Below are 15684 nucleotides of genomic sequence, written 5' to 3' on the forward strand. Positions count from 1 at the left end.
TAGCTGTTATGGGCATTAGGTTTGTGAGGAGATCCTCTGGGTGTGATGCCATAATAACTGTCTAACATCTCACTAGCATACACTGTTTTCTGTGCATTTCTCTGTGGCCCCTTACATGGAACCCTCTGATGCAATCCAATTTCATCATCCAGAATAGCTTTCAGACAAATAGGTTCGTAACACAGGTATTGGACCAAATATATCCAAGTAACTTCATCCCTGGGGCCTCACTATCTGTCATCTTGGGGAGAATCATGGCACCTGAGATGAAGAAGGAGAATCTGCAAACATGTTTTCCAACCCATGTTTTTCTCCTGGATTCAAGACCACAGATGGAGAGCCCCAGGGAAGAGTGTTACACATTCTTCCTAAGTACTCACAAAAGGCTTCAATGAAAGAAGGTGCCATATAGTGTACATCTGTGAATAAGACGACAAATACAAAGAATATAAAAACCTACCACTATGGGCATAACTTCCAGCCAGAATTTCAACTTGGTAAATGTTTCAGGGATGTGCCCTTTAACTTTCACACTCTTTCTTCTCCAGTTTCCTCTCCCAGTCAGGTCCTTGGCAGGCACTAGCTGCATTTCCACAATGAAGCACCGAGCACACATGGATGGACACGCGATGATTTCTGGGTTTTTCCCTCTCTACACTTTGGGAACAGATCGAAGCAATAACGATGCTTCCAGGCAACAAGAGAACAGGCCGTAAGTGACTCAGATTCAGTATTTTATGCCCATGAACTGTTTTTGTTCTCAGGATGGACAATAACAGAGGCAACTTGGGTGTGCACATCAATATTCTCTATCTTCTGTACCCTGACTGCCCATCCCTATAGCACCAGAAACTCTCAGTTTCATGATTTTCTTTTGCATCCATTGTTCAGTAATTGCTGTCTGCTTGTAGGAGAGGACTCTGGTTTCCTTCCATGTAGCTTTTTCTTTCCAGGGATGCAAGTTCTTCACTTTATTCCAGAATACCTCTATCTTCACAATCCCAGCTGTCACTGCAGAGGATAAAGTGATTACAAACACCTGAGTAAGCAGCATGAGTTTTATACTAAATGGCTGCAGGCATATTTCTTTCCTCCCGAGCTAGTGCTCTGAGAAATTTTCTTTGTTAACACTTAAATTTGATGACACTGATTAAACATTCTTATTGTAGGCTGGTGGCTCATGATCGTAATCCTAAATACTTGAGAATGATATCTGAGGATAGAGATTTGAAGCCAGCCTGGGCATGAGCATCTGTAAGACTTTTATCTCCAATTATCCAGCCAAAAGCTGGAAGTGGAGCTGTGGCTCAAGTTGGCAGGGTGCTGGTTTTAACCAAAAAAGCTCAAGGACAGTATCCAGGCTCTGATGTCTCTGCTCTCTCTCTCTCTCTCTCTCTCTCTCTCTCTCTCTCTCTCTCTCTCTCTCTCTCTCTCTCTCTCTCTCTCTCTCTCTCTCTCTCTCTCTCTCTCTCTCTCTCTCTCTCTCTCTCTCTCTCTCTCTGTGCTAATATAGACACATTGAGTAGTATAGTTTCAGCCAATGGATATTTTTGTTACCTACAGATATGAAGAAAACTATGGTCTGGTTAGTAAACTTTTAATCTTTTATGCATGCTACAGACTACATGTAGTAATATTTATCCCCAAAGTCTTTCTTGTAGATAAGTGGGCCACTGCAATTAGGAATCAGAAGGTGAGTCATTTGACACAGCTCTACATCCACTGATGATATGACAAGGTTTCTTAATTTTTATACAGTACTTAGTGGAGTTTCTACTTTTGTTGCTGAGCTTTGGAGCTGTCCTTGTAGTCATGGTCAAGGTAGCACTGGTGGAATCTGTTAGTTCACAGATAGGAGATATCTGTGATGTTTGTATATTTGGTTCTCCACTGTTTGAGTGCAGGGGCCTGGGACACAATTGAATTCTGAAGCATTCCTAATGTGGGAGTGTGGTTGTTACCCAGATTCCCACTCTCAGAACAACTGAGAAATAGCTAGGTTGTTAAGAAAAGATGAATGATCTAATCCATGTGTTTCCAGCCAGGTTCTTGGGTGGTCTCTTTGCCACATTCCAAAAATGGTGCAGTGCTTACTGGGGAAAGAGGTTGGCAGCCAGATGCTGTTCTCCAAGAGGGAGATGTTCTTAGTGGGGGTACTCATGGTTCCCAGTGTTGTTTCAGAATTTCCCACGCTGTGGTGAATTTTCTCTGCATCTCACTGTGGCTGGTTCAGATGTTCAAACCCATTGCTGCTTTTCTTGAGCAGGCTCTTAAAATTCTACAGTGAAGGTGGTGGTAAGCTACCATAGCCTTTACACAGGATTCAGTGCTCTTATGCAATTAACCTTCTCGTTTAGTGTCTATCTCTGTTAAATTGGAGGCCATTGGCAAGGAAGTAAGTTTCTTGGAATCAATGTATTGCTTGGCCTAGTTTTTTTAATTTTATTTTTTTATTCATTCAGCCACTCTGGCTCCTCTTGATAGAATTTCCTGGATTTCTATTCCCAGTCATTGTTGACAGATCACATCTTCTCATTGCCATCATGTAGCATGTTATCTAGGTTTACTGAAGTTTTGTCCACTTTCTGTCCTATTAGAGTCCTCAATGGTTATTTTGTGAGCTCAATAGTAGAGTGTTTGGGTCATGAGTTTTCATTTGACTGTTATACGTTTTCTGATACTTAGGGGGCTCAAAATAGATTACAACAAGCTATTATGGAATGATGACAACTATCCAGGATGATGAGGATGAAAGTAAAAGAGAAAATGCACACACAAGTAACAGAGGGATATGATCATATGTACATAGGTAAATGTACAGAAATGTGAGGATTAAATATTTTCATTTATTTCCAATGAAAATTTTTGTTTAATATTTGAAGATAAAACATTTAAGACACACAAATGAATACAGAAACGTCATTGTATTCCTCTCATTGATAGTGATATTGAACAACCAATTTTACATGGTTCTGTATTCATTAGTAAACATAGTTATATTAAACATGTGTCTCCATTTATAAGGATTATTTGTATGATTTGGCTACTGCATTTAAAATATTAGAACATCCTTAGCTTGCTTTTATAGCTACTTACTAATAAGTATTACATATTTTTATGTCTTTATTGTTCATTCATAGCCTCTGTGCAAAGGATTAAAAGACTTTAGCATTGTTGTAGAACAGGTCAGATGGAGATATTTTTTCTTAACTATGTTAGTCTTAGAATATCTTTATGCCTTTATCCTTTACCTCACTTCGGGAAGATACCTTTGCAAGTTAATCTTGGTGGACAATTTATATTTTTTACATTTAACCATGCTCTGCTTGCTTCATATACTCTAATGTGGAGTCATCTGTTGGGGAAAAAGACACATATCCTGGTATTATGCAACCTTGGTTCCATTTCCATACTTGTTTAGAGAATCTAGAGAATCCATATGCATTTCACTTGTGAGAGCTTGTATAAATGTCATGGTGAAAAATTTAACTTTTTCTGTTTAGATATTTTATATTTTAATCCTGTGTACATTGTAATTTTTAAATTCTGTCATTACATATTAAAACAAAAATTTTATTTTTTATTTTAAATTTATTTCTTTATTGATAAAGTGATGTACAGAGGGCTTACAGTTTTATACATAAGGCAGTGTGTAGATTTCTTATCCACCTTGTTACCACCTCACTTATTTTTCCTCTGCTTTTCCCCTCCCCATTTCCTTCCCCCACATGAGTTGTACAGTTGGTTTAGACCATCTAGCTTTGTAAGTATTGCTGTTGCATTGGTTTTCCTTTTATCCTTTGTCTCTGCGCTTTGATATTCCTTTGCCCTTCCCTAGCGCCAATACACATATTAGCATATAGTAGCAACTAAACAAGCATTTAATCCATTAAAATCAACACTTCTCCTGAATTTCTATGCTCATTATGCAGGTTCATCTTCAAGAACTACCAGTATGTTTTGGCCTTGGCTTTTGCTATTGAAGAGATCAACAAAAACCCTGATATTTTGCATAACTTGACTCTGGGATTTGATATCTATGATGTTCAATATGGAACTTGGACACCATTTAAAAATCCCTTCATTTGCATATTTGGGGAGTACAAGACTCCAAATTACAACTGTACGAGAGACAACAAGATTATAGTCGTACTTACAGGACCATCAGGAATAATATCTGCCCAGATTGGGACACTGCTGAATCTCTACAGGTTTCCACAGGTGACAGTGGGAGGAGTATGGGAATATGAACAAATGTTTAATTTGGTGCCACTTTGGGTGTTAGAAGAGAATGATAGGAAGAGACTGGACTTATGAACCTATCAAATATTGTGATATCAAGGAGTAATTACTCAAAGAAAATGTGATGTATGGAACAAATATATCCATTTATATATATATATATATATATATATATATATATATATATGGCCAATCTCACAAACTATGGTAAACTTGGTAGAATTTCATGATATAAGTTCTTTGATCAACTAACAGACAGTATTTTAAAAAATGAATACCAGAAAGCTGAAGCATATCTTGGCTGACAAGGGTACATGTTAAAGGGACCTGGAAAGGGGCAGAGGAATAGGAGTTGAACGTTGAACAATTACAATATAAGATTCAATGTACACATGTGAAAATGAAACTAGGAAAGTAAGGTGATGGGGTTGATATGGATGACAAGAGCTGCTGGAAATTATGACAAAGACCAAGAATCATTGTACCAAACTAATTGATAATGTTGTACAATAATTTAAAACAATTTATAATTCATTTTGTTCAAAGACTAAAAGTAAAATTTACTTTCCACTGACTTCTAATTGTTATTTAATATACATCATGACTGAGATTGTGATGGTTTTAAATCTTCTCATTCATGAACTGTCCAATTTTCATTCCCTGTAGCTTACCTTTGGACCTTTTGATCATGCCCTGAGTGACCATAACAAATTCCTTGGTCTCTATCAAATGGCCCCAGAGGACACAACTATGGCTACTGCCATGGTCTCCTTACTGCTTCACTTCAGCTGGAACTGGGTGGGACTGTTTACCTTAGAAGATGAGAAGGGCTTGTGGATTCTTCCTTTATTGAAAGAAGAGATGGCCAAGAACAGAGTCTGTGTAGCCTTTGAGCTAGTGATTCCAAACCACGCCGTATCATATATCTTCACAATCATGGCACGTTACAACCAGATAAACAAATCTTTGGCAAACGTTTTTGTCATATATGGAGATAATGAATCTCTACTATATTTAATGATGTGTGTTGAGCAACTTTTAATAAAAGGAAAAGTTTGTATATTGAACTCACAGTGGGAGTTAACTATAAGAAGTAAATATTTCATTCTGGGTTCATTCCATGTCCCTCTCATTTTTTCACACCATTGCCCATATGTTTCCGGATTCACAGATTTTGTCAAGGCAGTTAACCCTTTAAAATACCCAGAAGACTTTTTCCTTGCTCGGCTGTGGTTTCTCTCTTTTAATTGCTCAAATTCTGAGTGTGACTGTGTAACATGGGAGAACTGTCCTCATGAGGCCTCCTTGGATTGGTTGCCTAGGCATAACTTTGACATGACTATGTCTGGACATAGTTACAATATATACAATGCTGTGCATGCTGTAGCCCAGGCCCTCAATGAGATGCTTCTTCATCAAACAGAAGTACAAATAATGGGAAATAGAAAAGGAATGGTGCCTTCTCCTGCACAGGTAAGGCCTTCTGTTTTGGATGGTATATACCATGAGGAAAGTCACTTCCTAGAGGTTTTCTTTTTTTAATTGTATGAAATGAAATATTTCTGATATCTTTCTAAAACCCAGTAAATTATACTTGCTTAAATGTCTGTGAGGAACACTATAAGGAAATGTAGGCAAGTAGAAAGGACAAAATATATTCCGTGTTTCTATGTATTTTTAGTTACAAATAACCTCAACAAGCTCGTAGCTAATATTTTGAAAACTGTAAGTTTAACTTTTCTCTATGAGTTTATTAAGCAAGAGCAAAATGAGACCTGGTAAACCAGAATTATCCATAACTTTGATAAGTGCTCTAGCTTAGTTCTGCTTTACCTATTAAAATTGTATAAATATGAAACTGTAAGCATTCATAAAATTTATTATTGTGAAAACTGTAGCTAGGAAAATGAGAATTCTCTCATTCATGACTATTTACATGGAATCAGTTTCTTTTGAAAAGAAGCCTTCTGCTTCTTTGCTGAGTGACCAGGATTTAAAAAGATTGTTTTTATTCCTCCATATAATTTTTTTTCTGTGATAGTTCATTAGATCTCTCTGCTATACTCACATTTGAATTTTGAAGCAGAAATTAAAGTCAGTCAAGAGCTTTACTTAGTTCAGGTTTTCAGTGCTAACCCGGGATGTTTTTCACCATAAGATGGTGTATCTCTTTCAGTTGCACCCTTTTCTGAAGAACATCCAATTTCACAATCCAGCTGGAGATGAAGTCATTTTGCATGAGCAAAAGACATTGGAGGCAGAATATGACATTTTGAACATTTGGAATTTTCCAGAAGGTCTTCAACTTGAGGTGAATGTAGGAAAGTTTAATCCAAATACTCTACATGGTCATCAACTGTCTTTTTCTGAAGATATGGTCGAGTGGGCCATAGAATCTATAGAGGTATGTTGGCTCTAACTGTATTGACTTTATGGACATATAAGTAAGCAAAATTTACCCTTAATATTTATGCATGATTGGGTTCTGCCAACTTATTCCTCTAATACTAGCTATTTAGTTGGCTAAGATATGGGTATCATCTTTAAGCAGTTCTATCTAGTTAACTTTCAAAAAATTGGAAGGGGAGCTGTGGATCAAGATTTGAAGTGCCAGCCTTAAGCAACAAAGCCCAGATACAAAGCTCAGGCCCTGCGTTTAAGCCTTAATTCTGTCATACACACACACACACTCACACACACACACACAGAAACACACACACATTTATATCCTATGTACATATTAACAACTTGGTATTGCACATTTAAATATTTCCAACTTAAGAAATTGTATTAAGTGACTCTTACATACAAAGGGAACAGACTAAATTAACAGAGGTAGGCAATGTTGGCTCATCCCTATAATCCTATCTTCTCAGAAGGCTGATGTCCTCAGATCTAACATTACAGGTCAGTTTAAATCCCAAAGGAAAGAATATTCTGTGAGGAACTTATCTCAATTAACTACCACAAATGGAGCTCAAATGGAGCCGTGGCTCCAGTGGTAGTGTTAACCTTGAGGAAAAAACATGTTCCAGGACAGTGTCCAGATCCTAAGTTCAAACCCCAGGATTAGCATAAAAAATTAGCAGTGTTTCTAAATGTTTACACAGAATGCCATCATAAAATATAAATGACATTTTTTTCTTACCAGGTTTCTATGCTCTGATAATGTACCAAAGAAATCAATATCTTGATGTGTTTAAAAGGTATATTTGGCTCCGTTCCGTGGAAGTTTTCTTCAATGGTTAGTTGTTGTGCTACTTAAGCATCTTTGGTGAGAGGAATAAATGATGTAGACTATGTGAGAAGAAGACTCTCACATTATGGCCACTGGGAAAATAAGAAGATATGGTAGGCCTGGAGTTCATTTAACACTATAAAAGAGAGGTCTTGTCTTTACATACAGCATACTTACAAAGCTGCAAAGAGATTCTTTCTCCTCTCTCCTCATAATGTCTCAGATGAGTAGAAGACAACATATAATAATGACATGAATTCAAGGAAGTTCTGAAGGGCTGACAGGACTTACTTTCTCACTGTTAACCTCCACCTTTTAAAGGTCTTACATTTCTCAGCAGTTCAAGAGAATAGGTAGAGATCAAGGCTGTAGCTTTAAAGCTGTTATGACATGATGGGGGATTTATAACAGCATTCACTTAACTGACTAGATTTATGTGCATAGAAATACTAAGCCTAATAATCCTATAAAAAAACACGGAATTTTTGGTGTGTCAGGTAGAAATCTGAACAGTGACTGACACTTATGTAATTTTCTTCAGCCTCCTCAATCTTTCTGCAGTGAAAGTTGTGGCCCTGGATTCAGGAAATCCCCTCAGGAGGGGAAGGCTGCCTGTTGCTTTGATTGCACTCCTTGCTCAGAGAATGAGATGGCCAATGGGACTGGTGAGTTCATGTTTAGAGAGTAATTCATACTCTCTTCTAGTGCAAGAATTGCAGCCTCCTTCAATTAGTAGTCTAATTGTGACAATGAATGATACTGCTCAATGAACTAAAAAAATCACAGGCTCTGAATTATGTATAGGATCTTTTTTCTAGTTTGTTGTATGAATGTGCATTCAGCTACTCAATCATGTAAGTTTAACTTCTATCATAATAAGTGAAAAGCATTTTTCAAGTACAGGGTCTCCGTATCCTCCAAATTACCTTTAGACTTCAAAAAAACTCAGCCATCTTGCATGTCTTTATTTACTAGTGTTTAGAACTGTTCTTACAATGGAGCACCTGTTGTGGGTTGGGTTTGGTGAAGGAAGCAGACAGAATTGTGCATAGAGTGACTTCAGCGCTTTAAAGTTTGAGTTGATTCTCTGTTTGACACTGCTTTTCATGTGCATAGCAGTGACAAATATAACAACTGCCAGGAAGGGCAACAAGGCTTCTATTTATATTGGAAAGAAAAGTACAGGAGAGTGGAAGTGTTACTATCTACAATTTTGGATGAGTGGTTTGAAGAGTGAAAACAAGGTTGAGAATTACTATGGCAGCATAAAGGGGTTCAGAAAACTGTTAGGAAATTAGAAATGGCAATAAATAATGTTAACAATAGTTATTATGGGTAAAAATGTTTCAATTAGATTAAAAAATAGAGTGTGGGAATGCATGTGAGAGCATGAACTAATGAAAAATAAATAAAGATAATAGCTGGTAATACTTGGTAATGTTTTCTTTATGCTTTTAAATATTGACATGGTAAAACTATCTTCATGTAGAGATTTCCTAAATTTTTTTAAGTTACTCATGGCTATTGTATTTCCTCATCAGATATAGAGCAGTGTGTGAAATGCCCAGATCATCACTATGCCAACACAGAGAGAAACCAGTGCCTCCTAAGAGCTGCAAGTTTTCTGGCTTATGGCGAACCCTTGGGGATGGCCTTGACCTGCATGGCTCTTTGCTTATCTGCACTCACAGCAATTGTTCTTGGGGTCTTTGTGAAACATCAGAACACCCCCATTGTCAAGGCTAATAACCAGGCTCTTAGCTACATCCTGCTCATCTCCCTCATCTTCTGTTTTTTCTGTTCCTTGCTCTTTATTGGCCACCCCAACATAGTCACCTGCATGCTGCAGCAAATGACATTTGGAGTTGCATTCACTGTAGCCATTTCTGCTGTCCTGGCCAAAACTATAACTGTGATTCTGGCCTTCAAAGTCACTTCTCCAGGAAGAAGGATGCGGTGGCTGCTGGTATCAGGGGCTCCTAACTTCATCGTTCCCATTTGCACCCTTATCCAGGTGACTCTTTGTGGACTCTGACTGGGAACCTCTCCTCCCTTCATTGACATGGATGCCCACTCTGAACATGGCCAACTCATCATCCTGTGTAACAAGGGATCCCTCACTGCCTTCTACTGTGTCTTGGGATTCCTTGGCTCCCTGGCCCTGGCCAGCTTCACTGTGGCTTTCCTGGCCAGGAACCTGCCTGACACCTTCAATGAAGCCAAGTTCCTGACCTTCAGCATGCTGGTGTTCTGCAGTGTGTGGCTCACATTCCTGCCTGTCTACCACAGTGCCAAGGGGAAGGTCATGGTGGCTGTGGAGGTCTTCTGCATCTTGGCTTCCAGTGCAGGTCTCCTGGGTTGCATCTTTGCCCCCAAGTGCTACATCATCTTCTTAAGGCCAGACAGAAACTGTCTGCATGGCTTCCGGGACAAAAAACACACTGGGAGAAATAAGTCCTAGTAAGACGAAACTTACAGGTTTGATCAAATGTATAGAAGGTCTATACTAAATCTTTACTCCCTTTTTACCATCTGATACTAGTTTATGGTTTTTGAATCCCTTCTATGAATAACTGACTCTTACTAATTTCTCCAGTTATGGTAATGTCATTAGTTGTGACCTGAGCCATTTAAATTTGAATTTTATTCTGTATATTATTAGTTCTTCCTGTTTACCCCTCACATATTCCATCACCTCCACTAATATACTTTCACTATTACTTGTTTCCTAATTTTCCTCTCTTAATCATTTGCCCCAAAATTTCTTTTTCTTTGGTGGCAGTCCTGTGGCTTGATCTGAAAATGTGCATAATGTCCCTGAGTATTTTTGCTTAAAACTAGTGCCATACCAATTCAACCACAGCTCTGTTTTTGGCTCTGGACTTTCAGCCCAGGTTGGCATCAATTCATGACCCCCAAGATTACAGCTTCCTGAGTAGTTGTGATTAAGGCTAATTTTCTAAATTTAAAATACAGTAACTTCCTCTCTGCACATCTCTCTCCTTCTTAATTCTCAAATACATTTCTGTGTTATTTTCTTATCAAAGTTCCATTTTCCATATATTCATTAGAGTGTGTTTTGTATAAGTGCTGTGTATTTCTGTTCATAAGTCTCCATTTATTTCATATTCCTCAATCTGATTTTTTGGATCAATCTCCCCTCATCGTCTCCATTTTCATTCCCTGGCTCTTTTCCATTCATCTTCTTTCTTCCTCCTCCTCCCTCTCTGCCTTCTCTATACTGTTTCAAAATTTCAAGAATGGATTTCATATGTTATAAAAATACACTTAAATTGTATTATCTTACCTATGGTTTATCTTCTGTTGTTACTGTATTTAATTTTACCGCCCTGGGTATTGTTTATACATTTATCTGAATTAGGGAAGGGAAGAGAAGAGGAACATCAAAATAGTGAGACAAAGAATAAAGAGAGATCCAGGGGCTGGGGATATAGCCTAGTGGCAAGAGTGCCTGCCTCGGATACACGAGGCCCTAGGTTCGACTCCCCAGCACCACATATACAGAAAACGGCCAGAAGCGGCGCTGTGGCTCAAGTGGCGGAGTGCTAGCCTTGAGCGGGAAGAAGCCAGGGATAGTGCTCAGGCCCTGAGTCCAAGGCCCAGGACTGGCAAAAAAAAAAAAAAAGAGAGATCCAATGCAACAGCGATACTCTCAAGACAATACGTTGGAAATTAACTGTACAAATCGGGAGGGGGGTGGGAGGAGGGAAGGTGGGAGAAACGGGAGGGAGGGTTTAACAAGTATGACAAGAAATGTGCTCCTTAACATACATATTTAATTGTAACCCCTCAGTACATCACCTTGACAATGAAATTAAATTAAAAAATAATGACAAATTCACTTATGTACCACAGGGATTCCTTTAACTTTTCACAGAGACATAGAAGGAAATATGATGAGTTGAAAGTACAGTGGCCACTTTCCCAGAGAATGTGAGATCAAAATCTTCCCTCATTCATCATTTCATTGTACATATATTTATTGACACCTTTTTCATAGGATGATTATTACTCAAGATAGTACACATATACCTGAAAGAAATAGACAAAGTGTCTACCATGTAAGTACAAGACAATCAGAAAATGTATGAATAGTATTCTAGTTGTGTAAGAGGTGCTAAGAATAATTCCTTTTGAATATGGAACAATTTCTTTTGTTTTTCTATTTGAAATTTTGCCATATTCGATAGGAAACCGGAATCCATCAACTTAATAGAGTTCCAGTAAGGGTTTATAATTATAAACATGATTATAAACTAGGGTTGAATCTGGGTTATTTTCTTTAGCAGTAAAGGATAACCTCTGGGGAAAATATTCAAGAAGCACAAATCTTCCCCTTATTTAATTATGTCCTCAGGACTTTTGAGATCATAAAAATTTCTTGGGCCATAGTAGCACAGTAGATGATTTTCTTGGCAAAAATACATGGTATTCACAATCTCCCTGATGAAAAAGGACACTGGGAAAAGTAACCATCAGAAATAATGATTTGCCTGTCTTTATTTTTCATTGTGAGATACTGAGAACTATGTTCATATTCCTCAGCACAAAATTCATTTCAAAGAAAGGGAATAGCACAAAAGACAAATCTTTTTACTGCTCTGTGCACTACTACAATTCATCAAAAAGCTTTGCACTTACCTCTGTATGAATAAAGGACAGCGTTACCAAAGAACATCTCTGAAATCTTGATACAGAAAGATGAGTGGATGGTGCATTGTATGGACTGTGACTGTTTTATGACACCCTCTGTGGGAGTCTGTGAGTTTCTGATATACTGACAACTTCTCTGTGCTCAAGCCATATGCCTGGGTCACAGGGCTTGAAATCAAGGCCTGAATACTGTCCTTTGAGCTTTGGTGCTCAAGGATAGCATTCTGCCACTTGAACCACATGTCTATTTCTGCCTCTTTTTTCGGGGGGAGGAGCAGTGTGGTGGTTATGTGAAGATAACAATGTCATTGATTTTCCTGTCCAAGCTAGCTTCAAACTGTGATCCTTAGATCTCAGCCTCCTGAGTACATATAGTTACAGACATGAGTCCCTGGTATCCAGCTAAGTTCTTCTGTTTTAGTGCACTAATGATTTATGCCATGGAAGATTATCAATCGTGTATCACTTTTTACTTTATTTGTCTTCATGAGATAGCTGTTGCCATCAATGAATTGTTTCATGACTTTATCGTATTGTTTTTGTGTCAATAGACCTTCTGTTATACTTTTCTTCAAATTTGAATAAATGCAACTATAACACAGAATGTTTTCATTCATTTCCACAAAGCATCCTCTTAGCAAACAACTACAGATGATGTGTTCATTTGAACAGCAGATTTTACAAAGAGGTGAAAGTCCTCTTTAAAACTGTGTCCTGCTTAAATTTCCTGGAAACCTTGCTTTGAAGTATGTGATAGTCAATATAGATCTGATAGACAATACTTTGACATGTTGTTCTACTTCAAAGACCTGGATGAAAAACAGCCAGTGTAGTGACACACACTGCTAGAGAGATATAGTTTTGCCATGGTCCTTACAGGGCTTTTCTTTGACATGAGTGTAGTACCACGCATGTAGCATAATGATCTACAATAATCAGTATCAGGAATTATGCAGCCCATAAACAGGGAAAACTCTAGCACCACTACCCTCTGGTATGAGTCTTGAACTGTGTGTAGTTCTACTAAATGTACCACCAACCCTCTTGGGATGTCTCAAAACTTTTCTCTCTGCCTTCAGTAGTTAATTAAGAAACAATGGGTTTTTCCTGTCTTTATTTCTAGTGATTTCAGTTGAGGATTCTTACTCCTTCTCTGAATCTTTTCTTTGGTTTTATTTTTTCAGTCAATGGTGAGGCTTGAATTCGGGCCATAGGAGCTGTTCCAGAGCTCTCTTTCTCTCTTTCTTTTCCCTCAAGGCTAGCACTCTCTTACATTGAGCCACAGCTCTACTTCTGGTTCTCTGGTGGTTAATTAAAGGTAAGAGTCCCATGGATTTCCTGTCAGGGCTGGCCTTGAACCATTACCCTTATTTTTCAGCATTTTTTTTTTTTTTTTTGGCCAGTCCTGGGCCTTGGACTCAGGGCCTGAGCACTGTCCCTGGCTTCTTCCCGCTCAAGGCTAGCACTCTACCACTTGAGCCACAGCGCCGCTTCTGGCTGTTTTCTGTATACGTGGTGCTGGGGAATCGAACCTAGGGCCTCGTGTATCCGAGGCAGGCACTCCTGCCACTAGGCTATATCCACAGCCCAATTTTTCAGCATTTTTAAGTAGGTATGATTACAGACCTGAGCCACCAGTGCCTGGCTGAGTCTTGTTTTCAATCACCATCATGGATAATATGCATTTGATCTTATTTCTTAGCATCTAAAAGAGTTGTTGATTCTCATTTTATTTGTTTTTTTCTGGTGTGCATGAGAATATGGCTACTAACTGAGCTCCACTCTGTGTTTGTGAGTCACATGAAGATAAGGTGATCACAATCATGGGAACATCATATGGAGCTCCAAGAAGACTCATACTGCCCACACCTCTGCCACAGTCAGTGAATACACACTAAATGCACTTAAGTATTATAGGCATATATTTGCTACCAGTTTGAGTGCCCAGCTCATCTCATGACCCCTCCTTTAAGTGAGTAGAAAGCCTTTGAAGGCCCTCTTCTTTTTATGCCTCATTATCACCAATGTCAACACAAGAACTGCACCTCTACAATTGCCTATAACATTTGCACAAAATAGACAGAATATTTTAAAGACTATCTCTTGTCTCTTTTCTTACTCAGACTTGATAATTTGCTCTCCTTGATAATGGCCAACATGCTTTCTGACGTCTGCATACTGGATATTGGGGAGCTCATATGTGATGAGCAGTGTTATTTGGCTTGCAAAAAAAATGGGTGATTAATGTTTTAGTCAACAATAAGAATCTAAATTTATTTATGAAATTACTGAAATCAAGAAGGAAGATAAAATATGAATTTAAATAGAAACAAGTATGTTAACTGTTTCTTGAAAAGAATGCTAACAATTTGGAAATAATTTGTTACATAGTATGCCTTTTAGAAAGGAACATATTCACAAGTTTTCTTTTCTGGCCAATATATTGTTATATTTCCAATTTAAAACTAAAGTAAGCAAAGCCCATTATCAGTATATAATCACTCACTTATTAAAATACAAATGTCAGGAGAAATGTGAAATGAACAATAGAAGACAGCAGGAACATCCGCCATTATGTGACTATTATCTTAAAAATAGTATAGAACACAATAACTCAGTCTGTTAAGAATTATAGAGTTGGGAATATGGCCTAGTGGTACAGTGCTAACCTCATATACATGAAGTCCTAGGTTCAAATCCTCAGCACCACATACATAGAAAGGGCCAGAAATGGCACTTTGGTTCAAGTGATAGAGTAGAGCCTTGAGCAAAACGAAGCCAGGAACAGTGCTCAGGCCCTGAGTTCAAGCCCCAGGACTAGCAAAAATAAAACAAAACAAAAAGAATGATGAATACTTAATTTCTTATAAAATAAAAGTACTGGAAACTTAATACTTTCTTTTTATCAACTGATAAATCATGAATTGATAACATAAAAATTAAAATGTATATGCATAATGCATGTAATTTTATATGTATAGCATTTAAAAATAATTAAACCTTAATAAGTTGAAAAATACATCCAGCCATGGATAAGCAAACTATTACACATCTTTACTCTCCTCAGCTATTACATGTTCAGAGTGGGCATCTGTGTCAATGAAGGGAAGAGAGGTTCCCAGCCAAATTCCACAGAGAGTCACCTGGATCAGGGTGCAGATGGGAATGATAAAGTTAGGAGCCCCTGATACCAGCAGCCATCTCATCTTTCTTCCTGGAGAAGTGACCTTGAAGGCCAGAAGCACAGTCACAGTTTTGGCCAAGACAGCACAAACACCACCAGTGAATGCAACTCCAAATGTGGTTTGCTGGGCAATGTAGGTGACTGTGTTGAGATGGCCAATAAAAAGCAAGGAACAGCAGAAGCAGAAGATGAGGGAGATGAGCAGGATGTAGCTGAGAGTCTGGTTATTAGCCTTGACAATGGATGTGTTGCGATGTTTCACAAAGTCCCCAAGAACAACAGCTGTTAGTGTAGATAAAAAAGAGCCATGCAGGCCAAGGCCATCCCCAGGAGGCACTGGTTTCTT

At 38.2% G+C, this 15684-nt stretch overlaps 1 pseudogene; it reads left to right on the forward strand.

The window, feature by feature from the left end:
• The first annotated feature begins 629 nt into the window (after nt 1–629).
• Nucleotides 630–9941, forward strand: LOC125341340 (annotated as a pseudogene).
• The last annotated feature ends 5743 nt before the right edge of the window (nt 9942–15684 follow it).

This window comes from Perognathus longimembris, chromosome 24, assembly GCF_023159225.1.
Source record: "Perognathus longimembris pacificus isolate PPM17 chromosome 24, ASM2315922v1, whole genome shotgun sequence".
Lineage (NCBI taxonomy): Eukaryota > Metazoa > Chordata > Mammalia > Rodentia > Heteromyidae > Perognathus > Perognathus longimembris.